This window comes from Triturus cristatus, chromosome 4_1 (genome assembly GCF_964204655.1).
Source record: "Triturus cristatus chromosome 4_1, aTriCri1.1, whole genome shotgun sequence".
NCBI lineage: Eukaryota > Metazoa > Chordata > Amphibia > Caudata > Salamandridae > Triturus > Triturus cristatus.
In genome coordinates, this window is record NC_140585.1 from 136,548,204 (window position 1) to 136,555,703 (window position 7,500).

General features: G+C 49.0%; 1 non-coding gene across 1 annotated transcript; it reads right to left on the minus strand.

The window, feature by feature from the left end:
- Nucleotides 1-416: 416 nt before the first annotated feature.
- Nucleotides 417-489, minus strand: TRNAQ-UUG (transfer RNA glutamine (anticodon UUG)). Its single transcript has one exon. It is a non-coding gene; the product is annotated as a tRNA-Gln (tRNA).
- Nucleotides 490-7,500: the final 7,011 nt, after the last annotated feature.

Genomic DNA, 7,500 nt, shown 5'->3' on the forward strand with positions numbered 1-7,500 from the left:
ATCAGCAAAGGCAGCCAATGTGCCGATCTATTATACATTTTGTGTAGTACTTTTCTTACTCGGAGGCAAAATCAGCACTTTAACTGCCCAAATCATACAGATTTTACACATATAGCACTCTATGCACACATAGGCACACACCTTGCAGTTCTTCTACACACACTTAAGCTAAAAACCCATTGTGTCACGTCAAAATTCTGCAAACCTATTACATATTCAGTGCGTCGGCATAGAAGCACTTTTTAATTCCACTAAAATGCACAAGTAGTTAGACTGAAGATGCAACCAGATTGAGTTTACAGTATGTACTCCACTTTATTAATGATTAGTAATGAGAAAGATAGGACTACAAGCGTATTGGAAAATACTTTTTCCACTCTGAATGTAAAGCAGATTGTGTGACCATTGGCCAAAAACGACCACGGAGGGACTCGAACCCTCAATCTTCTGATCCAAAGTCAGACGCCTTATCCATTAGGCCACGCAGTCATCCGTTCACCTGAGATGATTTTTATCATCTAGGTGGTATCCATGGATGGAGAACATATTATTGAACGGTATTCAGGTTTACATCCCATAGTGTTCTTTCAGCTCTTTTAGCTGGAAGCACTTTTTTGGAATCTATATATTGAGAATTTTATGAGTACGATATGCTTTTGTTTTCCTTTTTGCATACAAATCTCTTTCCTCATGAGTTTAAAGCTCATTTGTATGCTCTACATAGCTCTGGACGTTTCCATACGTGGAGTGAAACTGTTTTGAAAGTAGTACAAATTGCTCCTTCCTGCATACGCTAATTTTTCACACTCACATAGGTTGTATAAGTTTTATGAATCCTGGCTTGACCTATTCAAGTAGCTGAAAGCCTGTCACCACCTCTAGAAACAAGATTCACACCAATCCAATTCAAATCATTTTTTCCAAAGGAATATGTTCTGGCCGGTCGAAAATGCATCTCACAAAAATAGCCATTTAAAAATATACTTTGCAGTTTCAGAACACTAACATGACTGTGAAGTGTACACAAGTAAAATGGGACCGTTTCAAAGTACCTAATCCCTCATAAACTTCTGAGAGGAAGCATTTAATAAATCTACCTCATTTTCTGGAAAAGAAAGAGGGAGGATTTTTGTTATCACCTCAGATGGGACTCGAACCCACAATCCCTGGCTTAGGAGGCCAGTGCCTTATCCGTTAGGCACTGAGGCACACATGTGTAGCTGTTTTCTAGAGACATTATTTAAATGTATTCTATGGTCAGACACCGGTGTGTGCACACAGGGCATTTCTCACTTCTCTCTACAAGTAAACTTCCCATTTTCATCCTCTTCCATCCCCGACTTTAACGCTCTCTTCTATGCTATAATGGAGACTTTGCAATTTTAGCAAGTGGAGAGAAATTGGAGAACCACTTTCGACTCCACACTTCTTCTTCACTTACTTCTTTTCTCAATATACTGGGCTTAGAAAATGGTATCAAGCCATCCTTATCATCAGCAGGACACGGAAAGAGGCACCAAGTCTCCTATCCAAGTTCAACCACACTCTGCAACTTAACCATTGCACTACAAATTAGGCAACGGGGGCATCAGCAAAGGCAGCCAATGTGCCGATCCTTTATACATTTTGTGTAGTACTTTTCTTACTCGGAGGCAAAATCAGCACTTTAACTGCCCAAATCATACAAATTTTACACATGTAGCACTCTATGCACACATAGGCACATACCTTGCAGTTCTTCTACACACACTTAAGCTAAAAACCCATTCTGTCACTTCAAAATTCTGCAAACCTATTACATATTCAGTGCGTCGGCATAGAAGCACTTTTTAATGCCACTAAAATGCACAAGTAGTTAGACTGAAGATGCAACCTGAATGTACTCCACTTTATTAATGATTAGTAATGAGAAAGTGAGGACTACAAGAGTATTGGAAAATACTTTTTCCACTCAGAATGTAAAGCAGATTGTGTGACCATTGGCCAAAAACGACCACAAGGGACTTGAACCCTCAATCTTCTGATCCGAAGTCAGACGCCTTATCCATTAGGCCACGCGGTCATCCGTTCACCTGAGGTGATTTTTATCATGTAGGTGGTATGCATGGATGGAGAACATATTATTGAAAGGTATTCAGGTTTACATCCCATAGTGTTCTTTCAGCTCTTTTCGCTGGAAGCACTTTTTTGGAATCTATATATTGAGAATTTTATGAGTACGATATGCTTTTGTTTTCCTTTTTGCATACTGTTAGAACCGGCGGTCTCTAGTTGGCAGAGGTATACACTTCTGACAAATAGGGACCAACCAACTCTAGTCAGGGAAAGGGGATTACACACTCAGATAACCCCGGCTACCCCCTTGGTAGCTTGGCAGAGCAGACAGGCTTATCTCAGAGGCAGTGTGTTAAGCATTTATGACCACATACAGTAATAAAGTGAATACACTACAGATGGACACGACACAGAAGTTATTATAAAAATAGAATTTTTATATAAGGCTTAGCACAAGACCAAATAACGACAAAAATATACCACAGTCTTAATAAATACTCTTTGGAAGGAAAAGTAATAGTTCAAGTAAGGTTTCTTCTTGGCAAATAGTTCTTTAGCAAAGTATTCTTCTGAGCACAGTTCTTTGGCAACAATGTAACCCCCACAGGAGTCACACGACGTCGAGTCTACAAGATTCCCAAGGTTCGGCGTCGACCGCGAGGAGCGCTACGTCGAGCCTGGAGTTGCAACAGACCCCACAAGTACAGTACCTTGAGAAACGAAGAAAACGATGATCCACGGCGTCGAGATGTCGGCGTCGAGGTCGGCGTCGATCGTGCCTCGGAGTCGGGTCAATCCGCAGCGGTGTCGAGGGATGTCGGGCCGGAGCAGCGCTCACGGCGTCGAGAAGGGCGTCGAGTCGATGCGATCAGCAGCGGCGTCGGGACGGGGTCGCTTGGAGGTGGAGCCGATACTCACTCCTCACTGGCGTTGATACCGGCGTCGAGACGGGGTCACTTGGAGCCGGGGCCGATACCCACTGCTCACTGGCGTTGCTGCTGGCATCGAGACTGCAGATTTTCCCTTGTGTACTGGAAACACACTTTCCAGCAATTCAGCAAATGGTGAAGTCCTTTGGCCCTGTGACTTCAGCAGGAGACTGGCACTCTTCCATCCCTTGGAGATTTCCTAGCAAGTGTTCAGAGAGTACACACCAAGTTCCTCTCTCCTTGTTCCTTGGCAAAAATAAAGAAGCAGCTTTCAGGTTCCTCCACAGCAAAACAGCACTCTGGCAGAAAGGGGAGGCAAGTCCTTAGATCAGCAGGCTTCTTGTCCTTGGTACAGGTTTCCTTGTCAGAAGTGATCTGAGTTCTTGGTTCAGGGGTCCTTCTCTTATACCCCTTTTCTCCTTTGTTCCCTTTGTCCAAACAGGGAAATTCCCACCAGCTCAGGTTTGTTGTGGGTGTTGCCAGGCAGAGGCACCTGGCCTATTCACTGAGCAGGGCAGAGTCCTCAGCCGCCCAGCAGGAGGCGGAGCCAGTATTGTCACTGGCAGGAGCAGGGCTATCAGTCGCCCAGCAGGAGGCGGAGCCAGTATTGTGTCAGGCAGGGCAGGCTACTCTTCCCTCACTCTATGTGTAAACGCCCCATTCACCCCACACTGACTCATTCAGACCTCTGGAGCCACCCAGCCCCTGACACACACACCAAACCAGCAGAGACCGGTAGATAGTTGGACAAGAAAATAGCCACTTTCTAAAAGTGCTATTTTCGAACATAGAATTTAAAAACCATCCATCCTAAAGGGTGTGTTATTAAATTCTGAGTTCAGGGATACTAAACTCGACTTGCTACCATGCTCCCTGAGTCAGATAGATTATAATGGAGTTAATAATCAGTCTGCCCAGTCTGGCCTATTGGAGGCAGGTAGCCCTTCAATAGTGAAAACCGAAAATGGCTGTAATTCACTATTAGGTCATGCCACACACATCAGGGCATGACCTACCTTTTACCAACAATGCACCCTGCCCTAGGGCCTACCATAGAGGTGTCTGAAATGTGGCAAAGTGAAGGTTTAGAGACTGGCAAGTAGGTTTCCTTGCCAAGTCGACATGGCAGTCAGGGACTGCACGCAGGCGCTGCGGTGGCAGGCCTGAGACACATTTTACACGCTGCTTCTGTGAGTGGCACAACCAGTGCTGCAAGCCCACCAGCAGTAGTTAACTTACACGCCCTTGGCACACGCAGTGCACTAGACTAGGGTCTGAACAGTAAGTCAACCAAGCCAATCATGGTAACACCAATCAATGCAACAATTTAACATAGGGAGCACTTGCACTGTGGCACTGATCAGCAGTGGCACAGTGCCCAAAGCAATAATCCAGCAAAAACATCGTAAACAGAGGAGGCAAACAGAAAAAAATGGAGGAGAGACTCATGCCAATGATGCCAGGTCTAACACGTGTCCCCTCCAGCTGAAATGTGGGGAGAACTACCCTTCACCCAGGGAGTCCTCATCACTAAGGCGGAAAAATCTGGACAGACCATCAGCATTGGCGTGATCTGTACCAGGGTGGTGTTCCACCGTAAAGTCCATCCCCTGTAGGGAAATGGACCACCTCAACAGCTTTGGGTTCTCACCCCTCATCTGCATTAACCATATGAGGGGCCTGTGGTCTGTCTGAACCCGGAAGTGAGTCCCAAACAGGTAGGGTCTTAGCTTCTTCAGCGCCCAGACCACAGCAAATGCCTCACGCTCTATCGCACTCCACCTTTGTTCCCTGGGAAGTAACCTCCGGCTGATGAAGGCTACAGGTAAGTCTCGGCCCTCCTCATTCATCTGTGCTAGAACAGCCCCCACACCATGCTCTGAAGCGTCTGTCTGGACAATGAATTCTTTTGAAAAGTCGGGTGCCTGGAGGACCGGTGCTGTACACATTGCAGTTTTCAGGGTGTCAAAGGCGTTCTGACAGGCGTCAGTCCAGATCACAAGTCTCGGCTGCTTCCTGGAAGTCAGCGAGGTCAAGGGGTGCACAATGTTGCCATACCCCTTGACAAACCTCCTGTAGTAACCCTTGAGACCCAAGAAGGCTCTCACCTGAGTCTGGGTTTTGGGCGGTTCCCAAGCCAGGATGGTATCTATCTTGGGTTGCAGGGGGGCCACCTTGCCACTCCCTACTTGGTGCCCCAAGTACACCACTGAACCCTGCCCAATCTGGCACTTACTAGCCTTGATTGTGAGGCCTGCTCTGCGCAGGGCCAACAACACTTCCTGGAGGTGGCGCAAGTGTTCCTCCCAGCTGGCGCTGAACACTGCTATATCGTCCAGGTAGGCGGCGCTGAAATCTTCCAGCCCGGCCAATACCTGGTTAACCAACCTCTGGAATGTGGCAGGGGCATTCTTCATCCCAAAGGGCATCACACGGAACTGGTAGTGCCCATCTGGTGTGGAGAATGCAGACCTCTCTTTTGCCCCATCAGTCAAGGCGATCTGCCAGTACCCAGACGTTAGATCAAACGTACTAAGGTACCGGGCAGCCCCCAACCGATCGATGAGCTCATCAGCTCTGGGGATGGGGTGCGCGTCAGTCTTGGTGACCGAATTGAGTCCTCGGTAATCCACACAGAACCGAAGTTCTGGTGAAGCACCAGGCGCGGCAGCCTTTGGGACCAAGACCACTGGGCTGGCCCAAGGACTGCTAGAGGACTCAACCACCCCTAAGGCAAACATCTTGGAGACCTCCTCCTTGATATATGCTCTGACCTTTTCAGTCACCCTGTAGGCCTTGTGCCTCACAGGAGTGCTGTCCCCAGTGTCCACATCATGGACACACCACTGAGTGACACCAGGGATTAAGGAGAACAGATCAGGGAATTGTACCAACAGATGGCGACAATCTTGCTGCTGCTCAGGGGTCAGTGTGTCAGAGAGGACAACACCATCCACTGACCCATCTTTTTCTTTTGCACACAGGAGGTCAGGAAGAGGCTCACTCTCCTCCTCCATCCCAGCATCTGTGGCAAGGAGCATGCCCACTTCGGACCTTTCTAAGTGGGGCTTTAACCGGTTGACATGCAGGACCCTTAAGGGGTTCCTGAGAGACTTCAAGTCCACCAAGTAGGTGACATCGCTCTTTTTCTCCACAACCTCAAATGGTCCAGTCCACCTGTCCTTGAGCGCACAAGGTTCCACAGGGGCCATGACCCAAACTTTCTGACCAGGTTGAAGCTCAACCAGAGTGGCATTCTGATCGTACCACCGCTTCATCTCTTCCTGGCTGGCCTCCAGATTTGCCTGAGCAAGATCCCTGAAGCGCCGAGTCTGGTTCCTAAAGGCCAGCATGTAACTATATACATCCTGGGGAGGTTTCCTGGGAGATTGCTCCCAGCCTTCTTTGACCAGACTCAAAGGTCCTCTTACCGGGTGACCATACAAAAGCTCAAAGGGGCTGAACCCTAGAGACTTCTGTGGCACCTCACGGTAAGCAAACAGCAGGCATGGCAAGAGGACGTCCCATTTACGCCTCATTGGTTCTTCAAGACCCATGATCATGCCTTTTAGGGTCCGGTTGAATCTCTCAACCAGCCCATTACCTTGAGGGTGGTAAGGAGTGGTAAACTTGTAGGTTACCCCACACTCCTTCCACAGAGACTTCATATAATTCGAAATGAAGTTGGTGCCCCGGTCTGACACCACCTCTCTGGGGAACCCCATGCGGGAGAAAACACCCATCAGTGCCCGTCCCACCACGGGGGCCGTCACTGTTCGGAGAGGGATGGCTTCCGGGTACCGGGTGGCATGGTCCACCAAGACCAGGATAAACCTGTTGCCCATGGCTGTCTTGGGGTCCAGTGGCCCCACAATGTCAATTCCCACTCGCTCAAAGGGGGTACTGACGACGGGAAAAGGTTGGAGGGGAGCCTTCTGCTTCCGCCCACTTTTCCCACTTGCCTGGCAAGTTTGACAGGTCCTACAATGGATATCTGAATCCCTTCTCATCTGGGGCCAATAAAAATGGGTGACAAGCCTGTCATAGGTCTTGTCCTGCCCCAGATGTCCAGCTAACGGAACGTCATGAGCCAACCCCAGTAGGAAGGCTCTGAAGCGCTGGGGTACCACCAGCACACGGGCTGACCCAGGTTCAGCAGCCTTAGGCTCGCTATACAGGAGGTCGTTCTCCCAGTAGACCCAATGTGATCCTGACTGATCACCTGTCGTTTGGGCTGAGGCCTGCTGCCTCATACCCACAAGAGAAGGGCACACTTTCTGTTCAGCACAAAATTCCTCCCGGGAGGGACTACCATCCTGCTGCCAATGGGTCAGCTCGGGCAGGTCTCCCAGTTCGGCCACTTGTTCTCCTGTCGGTTCCAGGGCATCCCCCTCAGGGTCTGCTCCCTCCTGGACCGCGGGAACGATGGGGGACGGTTTCCCGCGCCCCCTGCCCCTTCTCTTCACGGTTGGGACCTGGGCCATACTTTCAGGCTCCAGGGCCCCATCAACACCCT